Source organism: Tenrec ecaudatus, chromosome 16 (genome assembly GCF_050624435.1).
Source record: "Tenrec ecaudatus isolate mTenEca1 chromosome 16, mTenEca1.hap1, whole genome shotgun sequence".
In the NCBI taxonomy this organism is placed as follows: Eukaryota; Metazoa; Chordata; class Mammalia; order Afrosoricida; family Tenrecidae; genus Tenrec; species Tenrec ecaudatus.
The window spans coordinates 81,410,099-81,424,413 of record NC_134545.1 but is presented as its reverse complement, the minus strand read 5'-3'; the positions used below and the strand labels follow the sequence as shown (position 1 = coordinate 81,424,413).

Here is a 14,315-nt window from a genome sequence, read left to right as displayed (position 1 = left end):
CTAATGACCCTGTCTGCCTAGAAATCCCTGTTTATTCGGCTTCTGTGACCTTTCTAGCTTCTGTGATAAAATATAAAAGCTATGCTCAGCTAGCATTCAGCGGCCCAGAGCTTCTAGAATGCTAGTTTTGACTTTCAAGTTCTCCAAGAAGGCTGCCTGGTCATTCCCAAGTCACAATTTCGCTGTTACAAGATATGTAAGTGACACCAGTGGAGTGGTGCGGGGCTGCAATCAGCACGGGTGGCAGTTCGAAACCACCAGCAGCTCCGTGGAGAAAAACAGTTACCGTTTGGAAATCCACAGGGGTCACTAAGAGTCAGCACTGATGAGATGGCAGCCCGTTTGGAGTTTGGGGAAGTCACAGAGTTGACCCTTCATTTTTTTTTTTCTGGGGGTTTTCCGGAAAAAAACAGAAAACCTGCTAGACAAATTCTAAAAGAGCTGTAACACTGACCCTTAATTTTTAAAGTTTAAATTACCCTAATTTATAAATTAAAACATTTGAATCTTTAATAGAGAAATACCACTTTCACATAAACTCCTTAAAAAAAAATAGAATTGTGAGGACTCACATTTCAGAGGGCATTTCAGGGAGAATTGAGGGCCAGATAAGTAGCCCTGAAAGTGCAGTCTGGTGAACATTAAGCTGGTAACCCATCAATTAGTGGTTCAAACCTGGAAGAAACACGTAGCTTTCGCTTCCATAAACACTACAGTCTTGGAAACCCTCTAGGGAAGTTCTGTTCTGTCCTGTAGACTCATGCTAAGCCAGAATCAATAGGTGGCAACTAGTTTCTTTTTTGGTTTTTTTGAGGACCTAATAGTGCCCAGCCCAACTGGGAAAACTTGGTTTATCTAATGTACTCTGTTACTGATTAACTGTGGGTGCCCTTCTGCTACACCCTCATGCTCAAACATAATTAAATTTTAAAATAACTTGACTTTGGGAAGAACTGTACAAAGTACAGGTACCTGGTCTGTGGGTGGAGGCTGATGGGGTGGAGGCAGCAATGAGAGTTGGTATCAGAAACACTTTGTACCTGTTTATTTTGACCAGTCATTCGATTCATGTTCTTCCCTGGAATAGAGAAAGAGAAGGACAGTCTTCTGTGTTGGGTGTAAGAACATGCGTGGAAACCCCAAACTTGGCATCAAAACTTGGTTACATGAGATCTGAATTTTTTTTCAGCCCCTGGCACTCATGAATCCTCTCTCAACCATGTCCAGGCAATGTCTAAAAACCTAAAACTGAGTAGGACTATGGGAAGAACACTAGAGAGAAAGGTAGTGTCCCTCCATTTTATTTTTGTTTTTGCCAACAGCTCCCTTTGGGATCTGGACATGTGTGTCAATTTATGGGTCTCAGAAATAGACTAAATGGATCAATATTTCCCAGGTCTTCCAACATATTAATAGGAATTAAGAAAAACAGATTTCTTCAACCAGTTTCTCTCTAAATCACTATATATAAACTAGGTGGTTCTTGGTTAAAATCTTAATTTTCAATTTATTTTTAAATGAATTACAGTAGATTAATCTACTCTTCCACTTAAAATAATCATCTAAAATGCCCTGTTAGTGGGAGGGAAGGGAAAAAAGGGGAGCTGATACCCAGTAGAAAATGATATCAGGGAGGGAGGGGGAGGGGGAAAAAAGAAAACCGAGATGATTCCAGGAACCCAAGTGGAAGGCGAATTTTGAGAATGACGAGTGCAACGAATGTATAAGGGTGCTTTGCTCAATTGATGTATATATGGATTGTAATAAGAGTTGTATGAGCCCCAATAAAAAGATTAAAATAAATAGATAGATAAATAAATAAATAGATAAAAATTTTAAAAATGATATCAAGTAAAAAATGTTTTTACAGTTGTATGAGCCCCTAATAAAATGTAAAAAAAGGGGAAGAATAAAGAAAATGATTAGGGCAAAGAATGTACAGGTGTGCTTTATATAATTGATGTATGTATATGCATGGATTGTGATAAGAGTTGTATGAGCCCCTAATAATATGTTTAAAAAAATGTTTTGGAAATGATGGCAACATATGTACAAATATGTTTGATACAATTGAGGTATGGAATATTATAAGAGCTGTAAGAGTCCCCAATAAAATGAATTTTTTAATTTTATGTATGCATGTATTTATTTTTTTAATCATTTTTAGGGGCTCATACAACTCTTATCACAATCCATACAGACGTCAATTGTGTAAAGCACATTTGTACATTCATTGCCCTCATCATTCTCAAAACCTTTGCTCTCCACCTAAGCCCCTGGCATCAGGTCCTCATTTTTCCCTTCCCTCCCAGCTCCCTCCTCCCTCTTAAACCCTTGATAATTTATAAATTATTATTTTGTCATATCTTGCCCTGTCCGACGTCTCCCCTCACCCACTCTTCTGTTGTCCGTCCCCCAGGGATCCTTGTAATTGGTTCAATAAAATGATTTTTAAAATAAAATAAAATGCCCTGTTATGATAAATCTAAGATTTTTCCTTTTTTTCAACAACATTAATAGCAACTATATATGTGGACTTGGCCAGCTGGTACACAGGAATCAAACTGACTGCATCTGTGGGAAGAGACAATGGAGAAGCTCCATATATATCAGCAGCCCAAACAAGGCCAGGATCGAACTGTGGAACAAGCCTCCAATTGCTCATATGTAAGTTCAGGTTGAAATTGAAGCAAATATAAACAAATCCACAAAAGCTAAAATACAATTTTAAGCATATCCCACCAGAATCACAAAATCTTAAGAACAGGTTTGACACACTGAATATTAATGGTAACCACGAGGATCATACACAGAGAAAGCAAAAGGTCATTAAACAGATCTAGGAGAGAAAGAAAAGATCAAAGCAGACGTCAGAAGAGACGCTGAAACTTGCTCTTAATTATAGAGTTTTTAAAGGAAATGAACGAAAAAAAGATAAGGTAAAAGAGCTGAACAGGAAATGTCAAAGGGCTAAGTAAAGTATTATAATGAAATGTATAAAGACCTGAAATTAGAATAGCAACAAAGAACACACAGCATATCTCAAGCAGAAAGTACTATAGAAAAACCTTAAGCCAGAGTTGCAATAATGGAAGATTCTAGGGATCACTGAGCGTCAAAGAAGATGAAAGGAATGCACGTAGTCACAATACTATCTGTGGTATTAAGGGAAGCCCAAAGCCCCCTGAATGCATTCGTGAAGAACACGGCTCTAGGAATTGATTCAATACTGAATGAAATGATTCAGCAAGGTGAGGAAGCACGGGAAGTACTCATGAGCTGACAGCAAGAAATTTGCCATACATCTACTTGGCCAACCGACTAGAAGAAATCCTTATTTGTATCCATTCCAAAGAAAGGTGACGCAGCAAAAGCTGAAATCATAGAGCACCATCTTCAACATCACACACACAAGTTACGTTTCGCTGAAGCTCATTCAGTAACAGTTGCAGCAGTACATTGACAAAAACTAGCGGAAATTGAAGCCATATTCAGAAGAGGACCTGGACTGGGGAGTGACATCACCGACGTCAGACAGATCTTGACTCAAATTAGAGAATGCCAAAAAAGATGTTTCCGTGTGTTTTATTGATTGTGGAAAAACATTCTACTGTGTGGATCCTAACAAACAATGGATAGCATTGAGAAGCATAATTCCCAAACACTTCATTGTGCTCGTGTGAAGCCTTTACATGACCAGGAGGCAGTAATTTGAAGAGAATATCAGGGTGGCATCCTCTCACCGTGCCTATTCAATCTGCATTCTGTGCAGATGCTCTGAGAGTCTTGGCCTATAAGATGATTGCTGTCTAAGGGTCGAAGGAAGGTTTATTCATCTGTGGCATGCAAATGACACAACCTTGTGAAAGCAAGGAGACCTTGAAGCACTTGCTGATGAAGGTCAAGGACTGCAGCCTGCAGAAGGGTACGTTCAATTGCCTCAGATGCGTGTGAACGTTGAACATTGAGTAAGGAAGGCCGAGTAAGAATTTATACATTTGAATCCTGGCGCTGGTGGAAAATATGGAAAGCACTTTGGAGTACAAGAAGAACAAAAACTCTGCTTTGGAAAAAGGAAGGCCAGGGTGTTATTTGGAAATGAGGATGTCGAGACTTTGTCTCAAGTACTTTATCAGGACACGATATGAGGAGAGTCCAGTTCCTAGAGAAGGACATCATGCTCGCTGAAATGGAGGGGCAGAGAAAACGAGGAAGGCCCTTGATGAAATAGATTGATGCAGTGGCCGCGACAATAGGGTCAAAGATAACAATAACTTGGAGAATGGACCAAGCAGGATCAGACCACGTTTTGTTCTGTTGTCCAAAGGTTTGCTATGATGGCACCTAATAACAGCACCTTAGAGCGGATCTTGGAACATAAAGCAGGCATTAGTGGAAAAAACTAAGGAGATTGACTCTGGAGTTTAGTCCATACTTGTTAAAACTAGTGATATCTAAAATGGAGTTTAGTTCGTACGAATGTCTTTTTAGTGTCTTTTGCTTTCTTCCTGTACAACGTCTTTGATGTCATGCCCAAGCTCACCTGGTCTTCAGGAATATTGCCTGAGCTTATTGTCTTCAAGCATTATCGCCAAATTTATTCTTGAGATAGTTTTGAAATTCTGGGGGTGATATGTTCAAGGTCATACTTCAGCTCTCATGGCCTTGTTTAGATTGCCTTCAGCAACATTTTGAACTCGCATATAAGCAAGCAAATGATGGTCTGTTCCATAATAGGCTTGTGGCTTTGTTCTGACAGGTGATATTGAACTTCTCCATCATCCTTTCTACAAATAGAGTCAATTTGATTCCTGTGTTTTTCATCTTATAAGGTCCATATACATGGCGATAATTTGTATTGTTTAAAAGAGGGTACTTGAAATTGATAAACCATTGGTCTCGCACAATTCTAACATGACCTCCAGCATTGTTTCTATCACCAAGGCCATATTTTCCAGCTATCAATCCTTCTTGCATCTAACTTTCACATTGCAATCACCAGTAATTATCAATTCTACTTGATTGCATGTTTGGTCCATTTTAGACCACAGACGGTGGTAAAATATTTAATTTTATCTTGGCATTAGTTATTAGTGTATACATTTGAGTATTAGTCATACTAAAAGATCTTCATTGTAAGCATTTGAATATTAGCCTATCACTAAAGTTTTGCTGAAGATCATTCATTAACAATTGCAAGATACATTGACGGGGGGGGGGGGTTGCCAGATATTCAAGCTAGAAAGATGTTTACTTGTGTTTTATTGATGGTGGAAGGCATTTAATTATGTGGAGCATAACAAGCTACGGATAGCATTGAGAAGAATGAAAATTCCACAACATTTCATTGTGCTCATGTGGAACTGCGCGTGAACCAAGTGGTCATTTGAGCAGAACCAGGGAATCGTGAATGGCTTACAATCAGGAGAGGTGGATGCCAGGGCTGTATTCTTTCACCGTGCCCGTTCACTCTGTCAGCTGAACAAATAACCTGAGAAGCTTGGACTTTGTGAAGAACAATGCTGCTTCAGGATTGGAGAAAAGGCATATTAACAACCTGCGGTTTACAGATGAGCAACCTTGCTTGTTGAAAGCAAAGAAGATTTGAAGTACTTGTGGATGAAGACCAGGGATGTAGCCTTCGGTGTGGATTGCAAATCAATGTAAAGAAAGCAGACATGCAAACCCCTATCTAATTTACAATGAAAATTTGATTTTTTTAAAAAAGAAAGCAAAAAATCCTCACAACTGCACAAATAGGTGGCATCATGATAAGTAGAAAGTTGAAGTTGTCAAGGATTTCGTCTTGTTTGGATCCAGAGTCAATTGTCATGAAAGTAGCAGGCAAGGAATCAAACAACATATTGTCTGGGAAAAATCTGCTGCACCAGAGCTCTACACTTGACCTCAGCCAAAAGGCCCAGAAGCGATTGCACCAGATCTCTTTCAAGTACCGAAGAAGAAATGTCACTCTGAAGACTCAGATGCACCGGATACAAGCCCTGGTATTTCCCACTGCTTCTTGAGCATGTGAAAGTTAGACATTGAATAAGGAGGACCAAAGAAGAATTAGTGCTTTTCAACGATTGTGCTGACAAAGCCTCTTGAAAATACCATGGACTGCCAGAAGGACAAATCCATCTGTCTTGGGAGAAGTGCAGCCAGAGTGCTCCTTAGAAGCCAGGAGGCCGAGGCTTTGCCTCACGTGCCTTGGACATGTTGTCAGAAGAGACCAACTCCTGGAAAAAAAAACTTTAAGCTAGATAAAGCAGAAGGGCATCGAAAAAGAAACAGCTCCTCAGCAGGATGCACCGACAGGGTGACTGCCACAATGGGCTCAAAGGGAACAACATTTGTCAGGATGGTGCTTGGCCGGGCAGTGTTCTTTCTCTGTGCGTAGGGGGCTATGAGTGCACATTGGAGGCACCTAAGAACAGCAAGCAAACAACAAAAATAACCAGTAAAAACCAGAAGGCCTGCAAAATGGAAGCATTTGTTACCTGATTCTCACAGGAAAAGTTTGCTCATCTCTGGATTAGATAAAATATAATTTTCTGGAATGCAGATAGCATCATATCATTCCCCAGCTTCTAAATCAGGCGTCCTCAAACTACGGCCCCCGGGCCACATGCGGCCCGCTGAGGACATTTATCCGGCCTGCTGGGTGTTTTTGCCCCGTTTGTTTTTTAACTTTATAATAAGATATGTGCAGTGTGCATAGGAATTTGTTCATAGTTTTTTTTTTTTAACTATGGTCCAGCCCTCCAACGGGTCTGAGGGACAGTGAACTGGCCCCCTGTTTAAAAGGTTGGAGGACCCCTGCTCTAAATCCTTCGGAGTATTCCAGTAGAAAAATCTAGACTGTTTTAGGATAGGCCAGAGGAGATATTAGCCTTGCCCTTATAAATCCTTTGAGGCTCTGCCTGACTGTGCTGGCTTGGCCTAATTTCATTTCTACGGAATGTGTCTATAGTGATCCCTTATTGCTGCGGTAAAACCCACCACCATGACAGTGGTTTAAAACAGCACCAATTCATCATCTTACAGTTCCGGAGAACAGAAGTGCGAGTGAGTTTTCACTCTGCTGAAACCAAAGTGTCTCCACAGACCATTCCTTCTAAAGGCACTAGGAGATCATCTGCTCCCGCGTCTTTTCCAGGTTCTAGCGGCTGCTTATGTTCAAGGCCACTGGGGTAGCTGCAACTTCCTCTGAGACTCTGACCCTGCTGTGGCCTCTTGAATTTGCAAGAGCCCTGGGACTCACCTGGTAATCCAGATGCTCTTTCCATCTCAAGATCCTTAATTTAACCAGACGTGCAAAGCCCCCCTTGCCGTGTCAGATAAGAAAGTTCCTGGGGATTAGGGAAGGACCCCTGGTGGCCTAGTGGATTAAACATTGGGTTCTTAACACCAAGAAAACCAAACCAATTTCACTGCCACGGAGTTGATGCTGACTCATAGCCACCCTATGGGACAGGGCCCCTGCGAGTTTTCGAGACTGTAACTCTTTCTCCCTTGGAGTGACTGGTGATTTAGACTGCTGACCTTCCAGATAGCAGCCCAACACAACACCACTATGCCACCGGGGCTCCCTGCTGGCCCCAGGTCAGCCATGCAAACCTGCCAGTCGCTCCGTGGTGAATCAGGATTGACAGGATGCCAGTGGGGTTGGGGACTAGGGTGTGGAGATCTTTATGGCGCCAGTATGCTGTTGACCAGGCTGCTTCACTCTGTCTGGTTGGGAGTCTCTGAATTTGCTATGTTATCTCTCTGACAGAAGAGCCCTGGTGACATAGGTTGGGCTGCTAACCACAAGGTCAGCAGTGGGGACCCCTCAGGAGAACGATGGAGCTTTCTGCTACCCTCAAGATTTACAGCCTTGGAAAGTCCAGAGGCCGTTCTCCAGGCTCTAGGCTCACGATGAGTGGGTGTTGACAGTGAGCTTGACGAGCTTTAGCTGAGACAGCCTTTCCTGGGCCTGCCTAAATCCAGGTCAGTCTTCAGGAGCAATCCAGGTGGCACTTGCCCTGGGAAGCTTTCCTGGATTTTGTCTCCCTATTTCTTCAGTACTGCCGCCCTCTTTCTAGTAATCACTCGGTCGGAAATGGCTCATTTATGCATCCTTTTCCCCAACACATCGCATGAGGGCGATTCCGTGATTGTCTTGTCGGTGTTTTACTCCTCATCTTGGCATCTGCTTAGCACATGCTTGGTGAACAAGTGAAGAAATGCATTTCCGAAGGGAAGGCTTTTCTTTCAGAGTCAGCAGAAAGAGCAGATGACTGGAGGAAAGACCCGATCTTCTGGATTTTTCCTTGCTCCTTAGTGACAAGCTCATGGGACAAAGATAAGAATGAAAGCTGCAGAACTGGCGATAGGCTAACCAGACATCAGCCACCAAATGACCCGAGTAGTTTGGACAATAACCTTGTCATAATCCAGCCTCATTTAATCTTACACATCCTCTTCACAATTCCCACTGCCCAAACCCCACTACTCATAACCATTACCCTCCCACAGACCAATGGATTACCAAGATTAACCCCAGAGGCAATCATGATCTCTTTTAGGGCCATTCAAGTACTTTCTGACATTTCTCTATTTTTAAAAAACAATTTTATTGGGGGCTCATGCAGCTCTTATCACAATCCATGCATCCATCCATTGTGTCAAGCGCATTTGTACATGTTGCCAGCATCATTTTCAAAACATTTTCTTTCTACTTGAGCCCTTGGCATCAGCTCACTTCTTCCTTCCCCCACCCTCCCTCATGAATCCTTGATAATTGTGTGTGTGTGTGTGTGTCTTATACTGACCAATTTCTCCCTTCACCCGCTTTTCTGCTGGGTCCCCATGGGAGGGGAATATATGTCGATCATTGTGATCAGTTCCCCCTTTCTTCCCCAACCTTCCCCTTACCCTCCTGGTATCACGACTCTCATTATTGGTCCTGAGGGGCTTATCTGTCCTGGATTCCTTGTGCTTCCAGCTCTTATCTGTGCCCCTGTACATGCTCTGGTCTAACCGGATTTGTAAGGTAGAATTGGGGTTATGACAGTGTTGGGGGAGGGGAGAAAGCATTAAACAACTAGAGGAAAGCTGTATGTTTTATTGGTGCTATACTGCACCCTAACTGGCTCATCTCTTCCTTGTGACCCTTCTTTAAGGCAATATCCAATTGTCTACAGATGGTTTTTGGGTTTCCACTTCGCACTCCCCTACATTCACATTGATATGATTTTTGGTTCTGAGTCTTTGGTGCCTGATACCTGATTCCATGTGGACTTATTGCTTCTCAGCTAGACGGCTGCTTGCTTATTTTCAAGCCTTTAAGACCCCAGATGCTGTATCTTTTGATAGCCAGGCACCATCAGCTTTCTTCACCACATTTGCTCATGCACCCATTTTGTCTTCAGTGATCTTGTCGGGGAGGTGAACATGACAGAATGCCGGGTTTTTAGAACAAAGTGTTCTTGCATTGAGGGAATACTTGAGTAGAGGCTCAATGTCCATCTGATACCTTAATACTTAATATATAATTACACATAGATCTATACCCTTATCATTATATATAAATGTATTTACATATGTACATGCCTGTATTTAGACCTCTATAAATGTCCTTTTCCTCCTAGTTCTTTCCTCTGTTTCTTTATCAAATGCAGGCTTGCAATTGAGACAAAGTTTTCAGGGACAAATGAAAAACTGATGAAAAGTGTGATAAGTTCTGAAAGATTTCATTGAAGCCAATGTCTCGCAACTCTTGTTGCTCATTATAATTAACAAGGGTACTTTAAACAGTGTCAGTCTCTGGAGTCCAGTCAAAATATTTAATCAGAATCTTTGAAGATGAACCTGCTAGGTGTTTGTTTGTTTGTAAGCCTTCCCTCCCCCAGGTGGGGTGACCAAGTGTCCCAGGTTAGCCAATGATAAGGAGCCCTATGGCACTTTACTCATTTAAGTGCTAAAACCATGAATGTTCTCAGCAAACAAATTGGCCATCTTATCAGGGATTTCTAATATACAACGAAGGTTCAGAACCCCAAACATGGATTCATTTCTTCGTTTCCTTGTTTTGATGGTCAAGGAGTACTATGGGCATTCCATGTTTATCCAACCCATATTGTGATGGTAAGGACAACGAACAAGAAAGACTTAGATTTGTGCCTGGACCTTGTCGCTTACTGAATGGCCTCTGACAAGTGAGGAAGTCTCTTAGACTTGGGTTCTTCATCTGATACAAGAAAACCTACCTCATTGCACCAGTCAGGGGTCTGGGTTGCAAACACCAGAAACTACTTAAGTATAGAATGAGTTTATGGTATGGACTCACCGGAAAGACTGGTGATTTGCCTTTGGTTAGTCAGAGCTAAGGGAGAAAAGACACAGGGCAGATTCCCTACCGGAAAGGCCTGCTTTGGATACCACCAAATGCCATAGGCCTAGGCACCCCACTCTACCACAGTGTCGTGAGTGACTGCTCCTTGATTAGGCTTAGCAGCCATCCCCTCAAAGCGCCAGGCTGAGCATGACTGGCTGCATTTGAGCCCCGTGTGGACACTCAGACTGCTTGAGGGTCATTATGGTCAATGGCCTTGTAGGTCATTTTCAACTCATAGTGACCCCAGGGGGCCAAACAGAAGGGCCCCAGGGTTTTCTGTCATCTTTACAGAAGCAGAGGGCCCACTGTTTCTCCCGCAGAGGAGCTGGTTTGGTTAGCCTGGCCTGTTCAAACAGGAGCCTTGTTTTAGAGAGGCAGAGGGACTACTGATAATGCTCATAAGGAAGGCATATAGATTCATAGAAGCTTAAAAAAAAAAAGCTATTACGCCCTGTGCACCCAGGGCAGCATCAGATTACCCAATAAACAAGGTAACCCCAAACCTCACCGCCATCAAGTCGAATCCCACTAACCATAAACTTTTAGCACAGAGTAGAACTGCTTCTGTGGGGTTTCAGAGGCTGTAAAACCTTTACAGGAGCAGAAAGACACACACACACACACACACACACACACACACACACACACACTGACAAGGTTGCTATTAGTGAGTGTTCTTCAACGATTGGTTCAGGATCCTCCAACCAAGGCAGTTAGGGTACAGAGAGGCACCATGACTGTGCAACCCAGCACCCCAATTTTCACCAAGGACAGACCCAGGCAAGTCCCTGAGGGTGAGGGTGAGGCGAGGCGCGCCTCCCTGGGGCTGGCTGGACAGTGATAGGCATCTCCTTTCAAACACTCTGCCTGAGAACGAAGCTTTGCACAAGGCCTCTCAGTGTTCAGTAAGAACTCCATGGGGCTGAAGCGGGAGACCGCAGGCCTGGGGGTCCCGGTGTCAACTGCAGTCTTCCAAAAGTCTAGTGCTTACAATTTAAGCTTGACTGCAGCACTCGCTTGCAAGAGATTTATAATTAAAAATAAAAATACATAAAAGAGATTTTAAAAATATTAGACATGTAGACAACAATTTATGTCATGGGTTGGACTGTTAGGTAGCTTAGCCTAGGGATTGGGAAGTCCATTGACGCATGCCCAGGAGAGCCACCATAGGACAAAGCCGGATTTTCCCGCCGGTGGGCACGAATGGGCGTTACACCTGGAGCAGCCCACCTGGGCCAGATGACTGCAATTCAGCCAATGGGAGCGACCTGGGGTCGTTCACCATGCCTCCCCCGGGAACCCTTGAAAAGGCAGGGACGGGGAGGGAGAGGGGTCTTGTCTGGTTGTCTTCGTGGGAGGAAACTTGGGAAAGAGATCCTTGCGTGACCCTGAGCAGTCTCTGCCATGCCATATGGTCAAAGGAATCCGATGGGTGCCACGTAAAATCTGAAGCTTCTTTTAACTCTCATTAAATTCACTTGGATCATGAGCCCGGCTCCAGCGTGAATTCTTTCTCGTGTGGAGCCAAGGACCGAGGCTGAAATCTAGCCAGGAGAGAGAGACCCAATAGGACCAAGTTCCCTAGTGAGCACTAGTTAACCTGCCCTTCTTTGGGGTCAACTGCCTCTCCTCACATTCCCAGAGGTAACGTGGTCATTGCCTCCTGCTTTCCCTGGGCTTGTCATGGAATTGCCGATTCAGTGGCCAAACTCAAAACTCAACCTCCCCATCACAAAGGTTCTGACTCATTGACTCTAGAGGACAGAGTAGAACCGGTCTTGTGGGTTTCTGAGACTGGAAATCTTCACAGGAGCAGAAAGCCTCCTCTTGCTCCCTTGGAGGGGCTGGTGGTTTGGACTGGCTGACCTTGTGGTTGGCAGTCCGTCCGACTGACTCCTGACCACTGTGCCCTCTGAGTTCTCAGAGAGGAGTAGCATGAGGGTGTAAAGAAATTTTTAAAACTACCCTTTGATTCTCACTATATTTTCTGAATACAAATAACAGCATATAAAATTAAATAGCATTTTTTCAATTAAGGCAGGAAAAGAAAAGTGAGAAAATATGTCCAAAATACAAAGTGTGATTTTTGGCTAAATGTAGGATTTAATGGTTTAGTTTCTTCCCTAATTTTCCTATCATTCTCTGATAAGAATCTAGTTCTAAAAAAAAAAGAATCTAGTTCTCTTAGAAGAATAAAAAGCGGTGATTTTGTTAAAGCTATTACTGTAGACTGAGCACTGGGAGCCTAGTTAGCAGTAACACAGTGAGCTGCTAACCAGGTTAGTGGTTCAAATCGACCGACCGGCCACTCAGGCGGAAGATGAGACTGTCTGCTTCCCTAACAGTTTAACCTCTGAAACCGACAGGGGCAGTTCTACTCTGTCCCTCTATGAGTCAGCATGACTTGATGACTGTGAGTTTTATCACTACCAGTAAAATCTATTTGTAAAATCCCCAACCCCTCCTCCATGCCGACCTAAACCTACTTTTATCAGTTCTCAGCCCCACTATAATCCATGCTGCACACTTTATCTTTCTTTGTTTTCATTTTCAGCCTAAATGGCGATTTCCGGAAGGAATTTGAGAACACGGGTTGCCTTAGCACGATCAAATTCACTCAGGAAGAGGTGGTTTTCCAGGAGGATTTCCACAAATAAGTAATTCCAAGCATTTTACATCGAATCTCTTAACTTTTGATTTCTAGGTATGTTCGCCGGCTTACTGCTGGATTTTAGGGGTGTCATTATTGATATCTTCTTGTCTCCTACAAACAGCAACTTTGACTCACCACCATCGAGTCAATTCAGATTCAGAAGCAACACTATGGTGTAACTGCAAAATTGTGACTCAGAAATGACCAGGCCGCACTCCGGGAGAACTTGAAAGAGGAAAATATATATTAGCTGGCTTCCCAGAGGAACTTGGGTTCCAGAAGATCTGGGCCTCAAATGGTGGGCTTTTACATTTTATCTGCACAAGCAAGATCACCGAACGGGAATAGGCAGGGTGCAGATGCTGCGGTTAGACAGGAGGCAGGGGTGCTGGGATGGGTCCTTCCAGGAATGAGGAAGTCCGCGGGGCGAGGCAGTAGCAGTGCTTTGGATTTCTTTCCAAAGGTAAAAACTCCCTATTAGGATTTTTCTTACAGTAGGACAGATTAAAGATAAAAGGAAGGAAAAAGCCTGATCTGTCTCCCATGTTGCTGCTGGGGGGAAGGGGACTTGAACAGTGGGTTAGTAGTCCACTGTGTAACCCACCACAGCAACTAAGCAACTTGCCAATGTTTCCTCAGTAGTCTCAGAATAGTTATATTGGTTTGAGTTAGCTAGTCACTTACATGTCAACAGAATATTTTTAAAGTTACATCAGAGCTTATACGTGGATTTAAATTGTGAGCGCTAGGTTAACAGAAGGCTGTGCTTTACAGCGGAGCCCTGACTCCACTGTCAGTCTCTACATAACACCCAGCCTCCCTTGAATTGTTTCAGACCTTTGACCAGCTGTGTAAAAAGATTTTAGCCTCTGGCAGATGGTGTTTAAAAGTGGGTTACTACCTCTCAGGAACTTGGCTGGGTGTGCCTTGATGGGAATTGAGGTACTAACATATCCATTCCTGAAACTTAACATCACCACCACCAACCCCCCCACCCCCCATCCTCAAGGCTTTTTGAGGGCCCTGAACCATCTTGTACACGTTTCCAGTTTTTAGTAGTGTATATATTCTAATCAGGATCCCTTCCTAATTCTGTAGTTCTACCTGCAACTGCGATGCGTTGATCTACTCTCGATCATGGAGTGATGAGTTTCTTTTGCTTTTTCATACTCTACATTTTGAGAGCAAAAGACACATCGCATTAGGTAATTCTGCTGCCCAAGACCTCGTTAGACTATTGACAAGCAAGGATGGTAATCTGAGGATTAAAGCGCGCCT

The 14,315-nt window shown here is 43.2% G+C and overlaps 1 non-coding gene across 1 annotated transcript; it reads right to left on the bottom strand.

Annotated features, from left to right (window-relative positions):
* Positions 1–390: 390 nt before the first annotated feature.
* LOC142430034 (U7 small nuclear RNA) lies at positions 391–452 on the bottom strand. Its single transcript, XR_012780523.1, has one exon. It is a non-coding gene; the product is annotated as a U7 small nuclear RNA (small nuclear RNA).
* Positions 453–14,315: the final 13,863 nt, after the last annotated feature.